Raw genomic sequence first — 17,524 nt, 5'->3', positions numbered from 1 at the left:
GTGCTGGTCTCTTCTCAGCAGGAGGTCCGTCCCATGATCACTTCGCCGAGCCAACTGCGTTTCCTCTAGGTGTATGTATTTGGTGGCTCTTTTTGATAACTTCTGATATCTAACAGGTGGCTTTTTCACGAGGGATCGAAAGAAATCCCCCTCCAGCAATCCCTGAGTGAAAGCATTTGTCAAAACATCTGAGGGAGTGGACGGTACTTCACAGGCTTCTTGGTTGAAACGACGAAGATACTCCCGCAGAGTTTCTCGGGGCTTTTGCTTCATCGTGAAGAGATTCAATGGGGTCTTTTGGTGCTTCCAGCTACTGGCGAACTGATGCAAGAAGACCTCTTTGAAGTCCCTGAAGGACTGTATGGTAGATCCCCGGTAACTTGTTAAACCAGCGCTGAGCTGATATGGAGAGTGTGTTGAGAAACAACTTGCACTTGATGTCATCTGTATATTGATGCAACAAGCAGGCGTTCTCAAAGCGACATAAATGATCTTCAGGGTTGGAGGAACCATCATATTCCCCCACTTGGGGAGGTCGGAAATGTCGGGGCAGTTCTTGCTCTAGGATTTCTCGTGCAAACGGGGTTTCAGGAAGGTCGGCGACCCGGTTTGTGGGAGCCTTCCCTTTACGGGTATCCCTGACTACCTCCTCTGCTTGTGATTCACTTGAACCTTCTTCTCCATGCTTCCTATCTCCATTAGTAGAGCCTGCCTGTGTCGACACTTCTTCAATAGGCGAGGGTCGTTGCCTCCCCTTCGGAACTTGACCCGCCGGTATCGAAGGTGGTTGGGTCAGGGCATTGCGTAGAGCAGCATCGATCGTCTGCTGCACGATCTGGTTCAGCTTGTCCTTGGTCATCGTCACCGTTTCTTCGGGATTCCTTTCTTCGATGGGTTCCCGGTTGCTAGCGGTGCGTCTGGTGTTAACCATCGTGTCGTCTAGCTCAGTGTTTCCCACAGACGGTGCCAAAATGTTCCGGCTCCTTGCCGACGATAGCCACGCCACCAGACAGTGTAATGCCGCGTCAACCTGTAGTTCCCCGTCGATGATAAGGGCCTGAAGAGATGAACACTGAACGCACGGATTAGCGAGGCGCCGGGGGATCCCGGCGTGGCCACTCCGACGCTCAAGTCAGAAAAGAGAAGTAGAAGTGTGTAGAGAGAATTCAAGATGGTTGATTGTCATACCTGCGGGGTTTATATAGAGGTGGCGGGAGCGATATCCTCGGATCTCTTTGTTTGCAATTGGTGGTGGAGGCGAGATCGTCGGATCGATCTTGTGACAGATTCCGCGCATCTGATGGTTTAGCAACGTAGGTTATCTTCTCTGGATGGCTGGGATCGTGCGGGACCAAGTAGGAGGACTTGGTCTATATCCTAATCCTTGCAGATAAGTTGCTAAACTTGATGAAAAGGTCAGTGTGTTGATCCGTTGACATTTGCTCCGCAACTTGAGGTCGAAATGGGCGATTTGTATGAGTGGCAGGGATGTGCAGGTATGCCGTGAGCCTGGGTGGATTGATGAGCTGAGCTAGGTATGCCCCGAGCTCTTTATGTACGACATAGCTGAAGGAAGTGAGGCCGGGACCATGTCATGAGGTCGGCATGTGATGCCGGGACCAAGTCATGAGGTCGGCATGTGATATTGGGACCAAGTCATGAGGTCGGCATACGAGGTCGCTGGGACCAAGTCATGAGGTCGGTATGTGATACTGGGACCAAGTCATGAGGTCGGCATACGATGCTAGACCAAGTCATGAGGTCGGTGTATGAAGTTAGTCTAATACTACTATAATTGTATGAGGTCGGATCATAGAAACACCGAGGTTAGGACGAGATCGGTTTATACCTTAAATCCTAATCCTGTGACCTCTCGGTGAGGTCGGTGATGAATTATTGTGCGATATCGAGCTTCGTGGGGGGAGAAGCTGGAGAGATTTGACCTCCTGATGAGGTCGGACGTAGACTGAAAATTCAGGGGGCTGTCTAAAGTATCAAGGTACGCACCGACCTTTTAATGAGGTCGGCGGTTTGTGAGGTAGGCGGTTTGCTCGGGGGTGAGAGTATTGAACCCAAGAGGAGGGGAGGTCGGGACATTTTGTGTGAAGGTTAGGAAGACCTCAGATATTGTATTGAGGAGTTTGCTATCCTCTTAGAGGGGTCGGCCCTCTTTTGCCTTTGTTATGACCTTACGAGAGTGGGATCTCTTTACCCTTGGTCCACCTCTTGGCCAGGTATTTTCCCGGATCTTACTCATCCTCCACATCACTATGCCACGTGCTCTACCATCCTCCACATCACTATGAATTACTCTCGCCGGATCAATAAATTAGGAGTGAAAAAAATTAAAAATTTCGAACATAACATATATTATTATATATAATTATTAATATATATAAAAATATAATCAAATATCAAATTTGATATTTTTAGTATGACCGAATTTATAAAATATCAAAAATTTTGATATAATTGAAATATTATATATATATATATATATTATTTTATAATTTTATATATAAAAATATAAAATATATTTTTAAATATGAAATTTTTTAATCAATATGCTATAAAATTTTTGATATGGTATACCATATCATATATAGTTATTATGATATCAAAATTTTTAATAACTGAACTACAATTTTTATAGCAAAATAATTAATAAAATTTAAAATTTTATTATCAAAACTACTTATTATTGTTGTTTATTTTATATTTGCTATAATTTTTTATTTTATTTTCAACAATTTATCCTTTAATAATTAATGTTATTGTTATTAAAAAAATCAGAAAGACGATGCCATATTGTTTTTTTTTTACTTTTTGGGAACATTATTTTTTATTCGAGAAAAAAATATAGTGATATACTTTTTGGGGAAAATAATTTTGGATTAATGGTCACGATCAAGCTGATCAGGTGTGATCCAACGGACCCAGATTCATGATTTCGACCGGTAACTCGTAAGCCGATCGAGGAAAAACGAGCCGGCTGGCCAAAATCGGGGCCTTTTTTATTTGCGATCGCCGTCACGGCGATCTCGGACCGTATTCGTGCCTGCCTCCCGCGTCCTCTAACCAGCTTCGTGGGTTCCGGCGACAGGCGATGAGCGGGAGCCAGATCTAGGCCGTGCTGGGGGAGTTGAGCTTCGATAGCCAGGACCCGATCTATCTGCACAGCTTCGTGTGGCTCTTTTAGTACGAGGAAGCCCGCACCATTCTTGACTGAAGCTGCTGCAGCCTTCGCCCTTCCAATGTTTTCTACCTCCATGAACTCTCACAGTATTGATCATCCCTCTTTGTTGTCGGGTTGTACATATTTAGAGTTCTCGTAGCAGCTGAACAAAATTTGGTGGTTCTTGTGGCTAGGGTAATGAAGCACGAAAACGACGTTATTTTGGAGAAAAATGCGTTGTGTGTGTGTGTGTGGGGGGGGGGGGGGGGGGGGGGGGGGGGGGGGGGGGGGGGGGGGGGGTGGGGGTGCAGAAAGGTCTCTGTTTATTGCCGCCTCTACAATTGAGCAAACGTTTTTCGTATCGTAGGAGAAGTTTCTTACTCCCTATTATCCTTGACATTTCAACACTCCCACAGAATATGAAATGTTTTGGCGTCGGATGCTGTACAGTGAACAAATAATAGAAACACAGAAATTCCAACTAAAACTTAGGAAATAGCTGTTCAAACTTTCTTCAATGCAGTATGGAAGCGGCAAGTATAAAATAGACGACTGTGGCATATGGGTTAGGTGGCACAATTAGATAAGCCATGCAAATGGTCAAAACCTGCGTAAATGGCTATTTCTTCTAGAATTAGTCATCAGGTGCTGACAATTGGGATGAATTTGGGGTTATATAGCAGGCTATAAATACTAAGACCAAGTTATATTCTGTGGCATGACTGAAGGCGAACTGTCGAAAAAGCTGTCATTTTGGTTGGACAATTATTTGAGTGATTTGATCAACACGAAACCTCTAGAGAATGATACTTTCTGGTTTAGAACTTCATTTTCTTGATTAATAAATAGAACCTTGTGTTGGATTTAATTTCAAATATTGGAACTTCATTAATTATTTTTATCATCTTGATTGCAGATATGAACAGTTTGTTCATGAAAGAAAGCTGCTGGAGGTACTATTTAGTGATTTTATGTTTGCATTATTCAATAAAACATTATTAGTTTTGATATACATCAATACATGTAGGGTGATGGTTGCTATAGACCTGAATTTTATTAGGTTGGACAATAACTTCGCTAAAACAAATTTGCAGTATAGGTGACTTTTAACTCTTCAACAATAGAATTAAATTTGGTTGAGACTCTCTTATGGTTTATGGTACAAAAGGGAACTTCCCTATGAAGCCTCAACACTTTCTTTGTCTTGATTACTCAAAATATTAGGCCTTAAAATTCTTGCAAGGATGATTGCTACCCATAACGTTTAATAAGCATGATCAGCTTTCATGTAAAAGAAAGGCTAATTGATTTTCAGCGTTCCATAGGCTAGTTATAGAAGCATATTAGTAAAGTTAGGACATGTATTAAATCACAAGGGTAGTGTTGTCAGTCAGGACTTTTAACAATACCTGATTGGTGGATTCAAAATTGTCAGTAGGTTTCCACGGGATAAGTGCTCCTTGTTGGTAATGAAGGTTGAAATAGTAAGAAAAACAGTATATATAAATTGGCTTTTTCTATGGGAGAAGTGCTCCTTGCTAGCAATGAAGGTTAAAATAGTGGGAAGAGCAGTATATGTGTGTGTGTGTGTGTGTGTGTGTGTATAGGCTTTGTCAGCTTTTTCTTGTTGAAAATGGTTCACTCTGAGTATTTAGCATAAAAGAAACAGCTCTAAAAATTTTTAATGGCTGTTTATTTTTCATGCTTTAGGCTTCAGCCAGAGAGGTGCTCCTTGTTAGTAATATAGGTTGAAATAACAGAAAAACAGTGTATAAAAATTGAATTTGTCTGTATTATTTTGTTGAAAAGGGAGCATATTAGAATTTATTATAAAAAAAAACACAAAAGTTTATTTTTCATGATCATTGAGTAAAATGTTTCATAATCATATATTTTAAAATTAAATTTTAATATTAATTCCTATTAGACAAGTTTTCTCCTAAAAGATCTAGTATGATCTCCTTGATAAACATCTACTTTTCATTCATTGGTTATATTTAATTCTTATTTTTGGTTGTCAATTTGAAGATAGATATAAATATTCTCTAAACCAATCTTCTTATGTAAACTTGATATAAAAGAAGTATCAACTTATAAATTATGAATCTTTTGCTCGGACATGAAACTTTATGCAATGCAATGCAAGAAAACCTGTCTGACTTAGTTATCAATTTCCCTGTGAGAGGTTAGAGAAGAGAACACAACGAATAGAACAAGTGTAACATCTAATTAGAAATCAAAACAAAATAGAAGTCCAATATATAAAGTAAAATAAAGGGATACTGTGTAAACCCGTGAACTAATTTTATTTTACAGTAATAAATCTCGCCTGGTACTTTTGATTATTAGTCTGGATTATAATTGTGGAAACACTTATTCATGCTAGGATGTTGAAACTTGTAATTCAATGATTACGAGAAATGTCTGATGGGTTGGTCCTGATAACATTCTCTCTGTCCCTTCTCATTCAATTTTTTTTTTCTTGTCAATTTTTTCTTTCACTATAGTTATCAATTATCTAATAATTTACTTTCCTTTTTCTCTTTGAATAATTTGGAGTTGCTTAGTCTTGTTTCTAATGTAAATTTGCCTAAATTGTTTTTTATATGATTTTCTGGTTTAGCCAATCAGAACCTTAGAACTTGATTAGGTATGAAAAATTTTAAATTATACTTTCCCTTTTTGATGAGATGACATTGAAGTGACATGGCACAGAAAAATATTAATTTTTGATGATTTTTGAAAACAACATTAGAATGAACAAGTTGAAATTTGAAATCATCTTTTTCGTTTATTTCGTTGAGATATTGCTTATATATCTGATCCATAGATTAACCATATAACAACCTCAAATTATATTTCTTGTATCTAGGGGGAGGATTTGGACTCCATTTTTGACAATATTTCAGCTTTTCAAGTAAGAAAGGTAATCAGGAAGCAGTGTTTGGAGCTGAAGAAAGGCTTATAGATATCAGGTAGATTCAAATCTTCTTTCTGACCTTTGTATGTATGGTGTGTTCGTTGTGTCTATGTATATTTCAGTTTATATTATGATGGCCTATAGAATTTCTGCTTGTTCAAATTTTGTGATGTTAGAATCATTTTCAAGTCAAATGAAATTGTTAGATATGTTACTTGTGAAACAGAAAATATTACCTGGAAGTCCTTTTTTGTGTGTTTGTATGATGTGGAATGATATTATAGGTGATGTACTGATTGCTAAAGCAGTGGGTAGTTCATAGCTGAAAATATGCCTTCAAACTGTTAATTTTGAATTTAGATTGCAGATCTATGTTTAAATATCTAATATTATTATTGCTATTTTCTTACTTAAATTAGCAGTTGCATCTTGACTTCCAAGCTGTTATATTCAAGAAAAAGAGAAAATTATTAAAGTCACAATATTATTAAAGAGAATCATTTTGGTGATTTTCATTACTTAATTGGGTATTGGGTTCTTTAAGAACTCTTGTTAGGGAGGTTAGTTCATGTAAATTTGTTAATGGATATCTTAGTTGAGTGGGAAGCTCAAATTAGCCTTTTCAGATTTAAATTGAGCAGATTATGGTTTTGAATTAGCGATAAATTGGTTTAGAACATCTCAGTTGACTGAGTTCTTTCAGGTAGGAATTTAGGTATTATTAAATACCCAAATTCCTACTCTCCCATTTTATTTTCTTCCGTGAATTGTTGATGCCCCGATTAGTTTTGATATGACCAACCAGGTTAAGTTAGGTTCTGTGTTGTTTTGATCCCTCTACTAAGTGTGCAGGAACTTAGGTATGGAGGAAGTCGAGCGTAAGACGTAGCAGACGAGAAGGATTGTGGCGGGAAGTGAACCGACGGGCTCGATGCAATCCGAGGAACGCGGAAGCTGCGGAAGAGTACGCTGGTAGAGTGAGAAGGATGTGCGCGACGTCCGAGGGACGAGAAGCCGGGAGGAAACACACTCAAGGGACAAAAGGCCGGAGTTGGGTTTGGGTGAGCCTAATTCCGATTGATCAGAAATCACCCAGATGATCAACCTACATAAAAGTCAACAAAGTTGACTTTGACAATGACCAAGTCAACCTTTCACTTGGACTAGACCAAGACTTTGACTGGTTGGAGGGGCGCCTCCAATTTCAAGTGCAACCATCAAATTCCAGTGATGAAGATTAATCAAAGACCAAAAGCTGTGAAGAAGAAAATGAATCAAGAAGTTGACCGGTCAAAGCTTTAATTAAAGCTCTTGATAAAGCTTTGCTAAGGCTTATTAATTGGATACAAAGTTGTGAAGCCACGTGAACTTCAAGAACAACTCATCAAGGATAAAAACATGAAGCTTTGACAAAGCCAAAATTCGGTCAAAGATAAAGCCTTGACAAAGCCAAATTCGATCAAAGCTTTAGCTTTGATTCAAAGAGCTTTGACAGAATTTCTGCCGAAAGCTTCGGCCGAAGTATAAAGATTAATCTTTTATTAAGTTCATCCAAGATCGACGATCAAGATCGCATCTGAAGATCAATGGCTAAGAGAAAATTTATCAACGATCTATGATTAGGATTTGTTTTCTTAGCCTATAAATAGGCTTAGAGTTTTAGAGTTGTAAATATACATTTTATTGTAAACTCACTAAGTCTGTGTGCTCTCAACTGTAAAAGCTTTTTTGCCTAAAGGAGTTTTGTTTGAACGTCAACTGCCTTGGAAGCAACGACTGAGTTGCAATCAAGTTTTTTTTTTTTTTTTTATGAGTGCCTATCTTGCGACCTTGCTTAACCTTCTATTCACCCCCCTTTAGCCGGTTCAACCCGATCCAACAAGTGGTATCAGAGCGGATTTGCTTTTGAAGGACTCACCATTCGATAAAGCAACAGGACGATGGCCGGAGCGCATATCCATCCACCCAAATTCGAAGGGGATTTCACCGTCTGGAAAAAGAAAATAGAAGTATTTTTTCGTACTGATTTCGATATTTTATTGTCTATTAAATATGATTTTGCAGTTTCAAAAGATACGAACAGGGATGAAAAAGAAGAAAGCCTATGGAATAAGAAGGAGCAATCTGAGTTTGTTGCCAACGGCAAGGTCGAGTTCCACCTCCTAATGGTCTTACCTACTTAAGAAGTGAATCGGATCGACACCTACCACTTCGCGAAAGAACTGTGGGAGAAGTTCTTAGAACTTCATGAGGGTACCTCATGTTAGTGTCAGCCCTTAGTGCCAATTCAGATTGAGTGAGACTCGAGTTGGACTCAAGTCAAATCGAATCCATTAAGAGGGTTACATGATCATCATGCATGAGATTAATAGGGTATTAATTCCCTCATCATTAAGAGGGTTGCATGATCATCATGCATGGCATGCATGAGATTATTAAATGTATTAATTCCATGGAATTCCAAGAGCCAAAAAAACCCTTCATATTCCATGGTTAGATATAAAAAGGGATGAGAGGCTCTTAAGAGAAGGACTATTGGTCTTCTTCCTCTTCTCTTCTACCTTGGCCGAATCTAGTATTGTGGCTAGTACCACGATCTGGTTCCTCTCCATCTCAGTGTTCGTGTGGATACCGTGGAGGCGCGAACACACTGATCGTGCTGAGATCCGTCAACCTTTGAAGGCAAGAGTTGCTGTCGAGATTGCGAAGGGCTCGCATCGAAGGTAACCTCGATTCCAATAGATAGAATCGGTAAAACGAATATGGTTTCGCATGGATCTTCTGGAGGGATCCTTTTTCCGCTGCGTTTTATGCGGCTAAAATTATTTTTAGGCGCATGCAGATCCCTACAGTGGTATTAGAGCCATTTGCGAAAGCATACTCATTTTAGTTCTATATGATATAACTTAGAACATGTTTATTATGATCTGCGCGTTGTTCATGAGATGATCTACCTTAGCCGAGCAGACTTAGTCGAGCAGTCTGTTAGACAGACTTAGCCGAGCAAACTAAGTCTGGCAGTCTACCGAGCAGACTTAGCCGAGTAAACTTAGACGAGCAGTCTGTTGGACAGACTTAGCCGAGCAAACTAAGTTTGACAGTCTACCGAGCAGACTTAGCCGAGTAAACTTAGTCGAGCAGTCTATTAGACAGACTTAGCCGGGCAAACTAAGTCGGGCAGTGTGTCAGACAGACTTAGCCGGGCAAACTAAGTCGGGTAGTTTGTCAGACAGACTTAGCCGGGCAAATTAAGTCGGGCAGTTTGTCGGACAGACTTAACCAGGCAAATTAAGTCAGGCAGTGTGTCGGACAGACTTAGCCGGGCAAACTAAGTCGTGCAGTCTGTCAGACAGACTTAGCTGGGTAAACTAAGTCGGACAGTCTGTCGGACAGACTTAGCCGGGCAAACTAAGTCGGGCAGTCTGTTAGACAGACTTAGCCGGGTAAACTAAGTCGGTCAGTCTGTCGGACAGACTTAGCCGGGCAAACTAAGTCGGACAGTCTGTCAGATGGACTTAGTTGGGCAAATTAAGTCGAGCAGTGTGTCAGACAGACTTAGCCGGGCAAATTAAGTCGAGCAGTGTGTCAGACAGACTTAGCCGGGCAAACTAAGTCGGGCAGTCTGTCAGACAGACCTAGCCGGGTAAACTAAGTCGGGCAGTCTGTCGGACAGACTTAGCCGGACAAACTAAGTCGAGCAGTGTGTCAGACAGACTTAGCTGGGCAAACTAAGTCGGGCAGTCTATTGAACAGACTTAGCCGGACAAACTAAGTCGGGTAGTCTGTCAGACAGACTTAGCTGGGTAAACTAAGTCGGGCAGTCTGTCGGACAGACTTAGCCGGGCAAACTAAGCCGGGCAGTCTGCCGAGCAGACTTAGCCGAGCAGATAGTCTACCGAGCAGACTAAGCCGGGCAGACTTAGCCGAATCGGGTGGTCTTGGATTCATTCTGATGAACAGAGCAGGCAACGACTCATTCAAGGAGTCTGCAAAATAATTTTCAAAATAAACTTTTTTTGAAAACCAAATTTTTTATGATCTTTTATGCTTTAGTTAAACACTTAGAAAGATTTTTTTCTAACTTTTTTGCACGATTTTTTTTCCTTCCCTAATTCTATTTATCCCATTTTTGCTGTGATCAAAGGAGGAGAGTAAGTGAGGTTCAGGGGGAGGTTATAGTTTTGAAATGCAAAATTATTTTCATACTTAACTGTTTAACTTAGTTTTATTATTTTTACTGTTTTTGGTTTAACCCTAACTGAACCTGGGTTGATGCACATCAAAAAGGGGAAGATTGTTGGTGCCCCGATTAGTTTTGATATGATGAACCCGGTTAAGTTAGGTCTTGTATTATTCTGATCCCTCTGCTAAGTATGCAGGAATTTTAGTATGGAGGAAGTCGAACGTAAGACGTAGCAGACGAGAAGGATTGCGCGGTGAAGTGAGTCGACGAGCTCGATGCAATCCAAGGAACCCGGAAGCTGCAGAAGAGTACGTCGGTAGAGTGAGAAGGACGTGCACGACATCCGAAGGGACGAGAAGCCGAGAGGAAGCACGCTAGAGGGATGAAAGGTCAGAGTCGGGTTCGAGTGAGCTTAACTCCGGTTGACCAGAAATCACCCAGACGATTAACCTACAAAATGACTTTTGACCAAGTTAACCTTTCACTTGGACTAGACCAAGACTTTGACTGGTTGGAGGGGCGCCTCTAATTTCAAGTGCAGCCATCAAATTCCAGCGATGAAGATTAATCAAAGACCAAAAGCTGTGAAGAAAATGAATCAAGAAGTTGACCAGTCAAAGCTTTTATTAAAGCTCTTGATAGGCGTATTAATTGGATACAAAGTTGTGAAGCCATGTGAACTTCAAGAACAACTCATCAAGGATATAAACAAAGCTTCTTGATGAAGCTTTGACAAAGCCAAAATTCGGTCAAAGATAAAGCCTTGACAAAGCCAAATTCAACCAAAGCTTTAGCTTTGATTCAAAAAGCTTTGACATAATTTCTGCCGAAAGCTTCGGCCGAAGTTTAAAGATTAATTGTTTATTAAGTTCATCCAAGATCGACGATCAAGATCACATCTGAAGATCAACGGCTAAGAGAAAACTTATCAATGATATATGGTTAGGATTTGTTTTCTTAGCCTATAAATAGGTTTAGAGTTTTAGAGTTGTAAATATACATTCTATTGTAAACTCACTAAGTCTGTGTACTCTCAACTGTAAATGCTTCTCCGCCTAAAGGAGTTTTGTTTGAGTGCCAACTGCCTTGGAAGCAACTCCGAGTTGCAACCAAGTTTTTTTTTTAAAAAAACAAGTACCTATCCTGCGACCTTGCTTAACTGTCTATTCACCCCTTCTAGCCGGTCCAATCCGATCCAACAGAAACCTCTTCCTCACCTTCTCATGATTGTGCCCAATGGTCATTTCCACCATCTCTTTTTGAAATTAACAACCATTGCCCTCTCATGAAGTAACCTTGGCCATCTCCTGTTGGCAGCCATCACCGATCTATATGCTCTTGGCAGCCTTCTCTTCTCCTTTCTCATTCCCAAAAAGACTCTTTGAAGCAAGGTGTTACCTGGTAAAGCTTGTGCCATCAATGATGCTTTATCAAGCCAAAGTTCTATAAAGACAACGAGATTGTCCCCGGGGCAATGGTGCAACGGTAGGATATCCGGATTGTAACTCAGGGACCCGCGGTTCAATCCCCAGCTACGGCGTATTTGCAGGAATTTTCCTCCAAATGGGGAACACAATCAAAGGATGCTGGGCATCTGGATTGGCCACCGTATGCGCTTCCCGATTTACCCTGGTGGTCGGTGGGAAACTTCCGTGGGACCGGGCCGACCACCCCCAGAGATGTGGCTACTGGGATTATCATTTTTTTTTTATAAAGACAACGAGATTGCTTTGCAAATTGCAACATCTGTCCAACACTGGTGTGATTGTCAAATCAGTAACTAGTTGCCCAATATTGATGTCCAACACTGGTGGCTAGGAGAGAGGGAAACAATATGACAATCTTTTTTTTTTTTTTTTTTTGCAGAAAAAGAATAGATTGTCATATTGTTTCCCTCTCTCCTAGCCACCCTCTCCCTAATATGATAGATAAGTGGGCTGCCTTCATAAAGCACACTCTAAAGCCGCCAGCAGAAAGCCTTACATTCACCTGTAACCAATCCATCTACCTATGTTGCAGCGGTGCTTGCTACAGCTGGGAAAACTTGTGCTATTGGCAAAGCTTTGGGTAGTTAAAGAATCCTAATTTTGCTAATTGTTGAGATGGTTTCCCTTGAAGATGGAGAGATTCCATGGTTTACTAGTCAAATCAACAATCTCAATTCTTTGACCTGAACTAAGCTTGCATACAACTAATGTGGGAACAACGTTGTTGATTCTTGTCTTGGTGTTGTGGTTACCTTGACTTTATTGGATCATGTTCCTTGATTGGCGGAAGCTTGGGTGGGAGTTTGATTTACCCTACTTTTGTGTTTCACAATTGAGGTATGTTCTTGTTGTGATTTTGTATTGATGATTTAAAACCTAGTTAAGATTTGGATTATATTGTAGATTGAGCATGTTTGGGCTTTAAAGTGCATTGTGGGTTAGACAATGCTAAATGGAGACATGTTAATTGAGGTGGGTATTTTCTTGCTTGATTGATTCCATCTATCTTGTGCATGATCAGCCATAATGTAGATGATTCCAAACTTATCTTTACTCTTGTTTGCTTCATAACTTCTTTCATATTGCTTGCTCTTTGACATTCTTAGTTGTTTATCTACTTTAGTTGTTTCCATTAATGCTTTTTGATGATTTGATGGTAAACAAATGATAAACTATAAAGAGTATAAATAATTAGGGTTGCCCCCTCAAAAGAACATGAACCACTATAAGAACTGTGATAAACTAATATGCGTAATTAGTTATATTAAAATAATGAATGAATTACTTATATATGGTATAGAGATTTGACTCCATGCTGTGAAAGTGGTTATGAGATTACTTATACTAAATTAACTAAAACAATGAGTGCATTACATGTACTATAAAGCTTCGGTTGTGTGCTTTAAAGGAGTTACGTGGTTAATTATGTTGAATTAAGAGAACAACATGCTATAGAGCTTTGTTTCTGTGTTTTTAAGGAGCTACATGACTAATTTTGCTTATCTAAGAAAATGAAAGAATTATTTATACTATAGAACTTCGATGCAACACTTTAAAGGAGTTATTTGACTACTTACATTGAATTAAGAAAACAAATGCATTATAGAGCATTGACATCACTCTAAACTAGGGTGCATGCTTAAAAATGGCCCTCAAGTCACTTGTTTGTAGGCTTCAATCATTTTACATGAGATACATTCCTCATCGGGTGAATTGCGGGTCGTGCATTCTTTCTTTTGTGTGGTGCATTTTTGGGTGTTCACGCTTTATTTATTCACATGATACATTTTGTATTTGGTAGATTATGAGTCATTCACTTTATACACACACACACACACACACACACACACACACACACACACACACGATATATCTTTACTTAGATTGTGGGTTGTTCAACCTATATATACAATCAACAGATTGTGGGTTGTTCAACCTATATATACGATCAACACAAGGTCTCTTTTAGTTGATATAGTTAGAATTGACTGAGACAAAAAGTTTTTCTTTCCATTACCCCTCTTTTAATTCCGTCGAACATCATAAAAAGAAGAGAGAAGGGAAGCACTAACTCAAACATCACCAACAAAAATGAGTAGTGCTAAGTTAGAAAATCAAGTTGTATCCATATCTTGTACCTGTGTTTGTTCTAGTCTCAATTGTGTTAGTCTAATCTCAAATTTTAGAGTGCCTTAAGGCTTAAGGCTTGTCAGTGAGTACAAATGAATTTGAAATCCAAACTCCAATATGCCTAAGGCATCTCCTATTGGGGATTGTTAACTAATAATGATATAAAATTTGTCCATAAAACTACATCTACCAAATTGATATAAACAAGGAATAAGAAGAGAGAATTGGTTTTACAATACAAGGAAGAGACTTTATCAATTTCGTCAATAAACATTTCTATAAATTGTTAATATTGCAGTGTATAATTCCATCAACGAATACAACACATGTACCCCAAATTGTCATGTATCGTGGCTTTTGATTCTCCCTTCCCTTGTGTTCCTTCTGTCCACCAATTTTATCTCCATTGACCACACGATCACATTGAAAAAAAGCAATATCCTCAATAGCTCTACCTCTCACTGCAATGTACCTCTGATACTTGTTTGCTTATTGGTTCCCTTCACATCAAGGAGAAAGACCACCCCTATGCTCTCATTCACGAATATGATTTCTCTTACTATTTTTCCTGCTGTGCATTCCTCCTCAAAGCTTTCTCCCATTCCCTCTCTAATAACTCTCAAACTCTTGTTTGACCTGTCACCATTGAGCACCACTCCGTTGCACCACCAAGTCTCTTCCAAATCCAGCAGAGATCCACCTCATGATCTTCTTCCCGACATTAGAGACTAAAGCTGCCCATTCAACACCAGTCTCTGCTGTGCAACACCAACCCAAGACCCTGCATACTGCCCGACGAATTTGGCACTATGCCAGTGGTGATCCATTTGCACCACAATGCCACTTTGTCATTTTGCAGGTTTTGGTGTCTGCAAGATATACTCCCTGTTTGCTGTTTTACTCCCTGCCAAGAGTTGTTGTCGTTTAGTGACTCACTGCAGCCTTTTGCTCAAGACAGCCATTGTCATTAGACTGACAATTGTTGGAACTTTTGGCATGCCTGATGAGTAGGATCAATTGACTGATGCTTGACAAAAAAATTTTAGGTGCAACACAAATCTTATTGCTCCAACTTGCTATTTTTTCTACCATACAAAATTTTATTGTGATCTACTTATCACTTGCTACAGCTACTCTCTGTCTTTTTTAGATCAATTTTGTTCTAGGAAAAATGGCCTCAACTGCTCTCTGTTGTTTCAGAATTAGGCACCCTTCTGTAGTTTCTACTTTCTAGTATTCTGAATGGTTCTTATGGAGTTCTAAAATTCTCTATATGATATTTGGCTTCGCTTTATGTTAGTGACCAACTTATTTGTTCATTTGGCCAATTCAAAATATTCCCTATGACGCAGAAATCTTAAATATTTGCTGTTGATTTGCTAGAATTTCCTTTTAGCAAAATCAGAACCTCTTAAGATCCTATTAATTCATTTCCCCAAATAGTGATTTTTTAGATGGTCACATTGCCTGGTGGGTGTGTGCAATATCATCTTCTTGATTAGAGAAGGGGACCGTGATACTGAAAGTTAGAGTCATTGAATCAGAATTGGAGGGCTATTCATCAGCAGGCAATGAGCATTTGGCATGTGAGCATAGGCTCACCTTTTTCAGCATTACGTGTATATGCCCAAGTTTTTATTTTGCATCAGTCACATAAACTACTTGCAAAACTATATTATGAATTAGCATTTCTAATTCTCTAGTCTTCTTCGATTCTGTTTGTCTATCATCAGTAAGAATCCTGTTTTGATCCAAACTTCAAATTATGCATGTATCGGAATGATCATTCACCTGGTTTCTTTTTTCCTCATATGGTTTGAATTTTTGCCATTGCTTTCTATAGGGCCATTGTCTTTCCCTCATGAAACTGCAATGGAGGTACAAGAACATGGACCGTGACACATTCCTGCATGGTGTACTCGATCTCGTAAGCATTCATTCTAGTAACAATCTAACCTTGGTCGCTATACAACTTTTGTTTTAACTGAAAAATATTAAGATATTCACCTTTCTGTCTAGAAACTTCAGCTTCCATACCAACTTATCAGCACATGGTATAGATCAGTAGATATCGGTGCTGCAGTCTGACTTGCTGTCTCTTCAATTTGAACTTGAACAAACCACCCTTCCAGAAGACCGAACCAGATGTATCAATGAGCTGTAGGTGCTATTTTTATTCAATTGCATCAAAACATAAGTTTGTGATTCTAATTTATATTGCTTGAAACTTATCAACTCAAATCAGAAAGCATGCAGGAAAAATCTACTCATCTGGGTTTCTATCATATTTATTTATGGTATCAAGTTTTACTCTCTATACCCTTGTGCTTTTCTGATTGGATGAAAAGCACTAACTAACTAGTTCTAGGATGGATACATCTTTGATGAACCATTAGTTTATACCTTAAAAATCATATTTTAGATTTGTTAACTGATGAATGGAAACATAGTTCTTTGCGTTGATGATAAAGTAAATGATCAACAGTGAATTATATTTCAAAATTTGGGTCGATAAACAGTGCCCCATCGTACCCTTGTTGGAGACAAGTGGCAATCTCTTCTCTAAAAGTTGTAAATGCAGCAATTCCAATGTTTGAGATATTAAAGAGTCAATTAAGAATCTTTATGACTCTTCTATGTTAAAGAGTTCATCTAATAGTATAAATGTGTGCTGCTGTATTGTTGGAATATAATATCGATAATGTGAAATTTTAACAATATTTCCAGATTGTGTGATGCATTCTTCCTACGGTGTGTGATGCCTATGTTTCTATAACCTTTCTACACTTTTTTACTTCAAATTTGGGATTCATTCCAACTCCTCCACAAACCTATGAACAATTAATCTTTCTTCTTGTGCTGCATCAACCCCTGTCTTCGTTTCTCTAAAGCTGTACTCTAATAACCAGCAATCTGCTAACTTATATCTCTGGTTAAATAATCTCATGCTCGATATAAATTAGAATGGTTATAGAATTATTCTTGGAAGTTTTATTTATAGCATAACACTTGTTGGCTTTTATCCTTCTGTTGACAGCTATCCATGTGTGTAATCTTTTAGGAGCAAAAATTGCTTACATTAATTGACATGGAACCATTGTTAGCAATTAAATTTAGATCGAAGACAGTCATCACCTTCTGCAACTGCAGAGCCATTGCTAACACCTAAGGTATGTTTTTTCCTCGTGTTGGTTGTCATTAGAAGTCACATTGATGCTGGGTTTCATGTGCATAACTATAAACTATAGAGGCCTTGCTTGAAACATGTCACTGTTTTTATTATTATAAATGCTGTAATTGTATGATAAAAAATATGCTTGTAAATGTAAACTGACAAAGGTCACAAACAGAAGTTGATATATACTTAGTCTCAGGATCACATAGATTATTTAGACATGGATCTCATAAGTTTTTTTTCACGAGTTAACTTCTCCATATGGCCATGGCTTGTTAAGTTTGATTCTTTTAGTTGTTTCATCTATATATGTTTGTGGTTGAATGAGAATGTGTTTTGCCACTTTGAGGAGTTGACCTAAGCCCTTTGTCGAGTTAGACCATGATCGAGTCTGAGTCTCGCACCTGTACCTTAGCCTTTTCTTTTCTTTTTCTTATGTAAAAAGGTGGAATCC

At 39.0% G+C, this 17,524-nt stretch overlaps 1 long non-coding RNA gene across 1 annotated transcript; it reads left to right on the top strand.

The window, feature by feature from the left end:
• The first annotated feature begins 3,070 nt into the window (after positions 1-3,070).
• LOC141832863 (uncharacterized) lies at positions 3,071-16,161 on the top strand. The gene is made up of 5 exons (XR_012602162.1): positions 3,071-3,282; positions 4,092-4,128; positions 6,048-6,150; positions 15,739-15,822; positions 15,915-16,161. It is a non-coding gene; the product is annotated as an uncharacterized LOC141832863 (long non-coding RNA).
• Positions 16,162-17,524: the final 1,363 nt, after the last annotated feature.

This window comes from Curcuma longa, chromosome 8 (genome assembly GCF_044706935.1).
Source record: "Curcuma longa cultivar G26 ecotype Majalengka, Jawa Barat chromosome 8, ITB_CL_G26_1.1, whole genome shotgun sequence".
NCBI lineage: Eukaryota > Viridiplantae > Streptophyta > Magnoliopsida > Zingiberales > Zingiberaceae > Curcuma > Curcuma longa.
The sequence above is the reverse complement of the archived record's forward strand: the minus strand, read 5'-3'. Positions and strand labels throughout refer to the sequence as shown.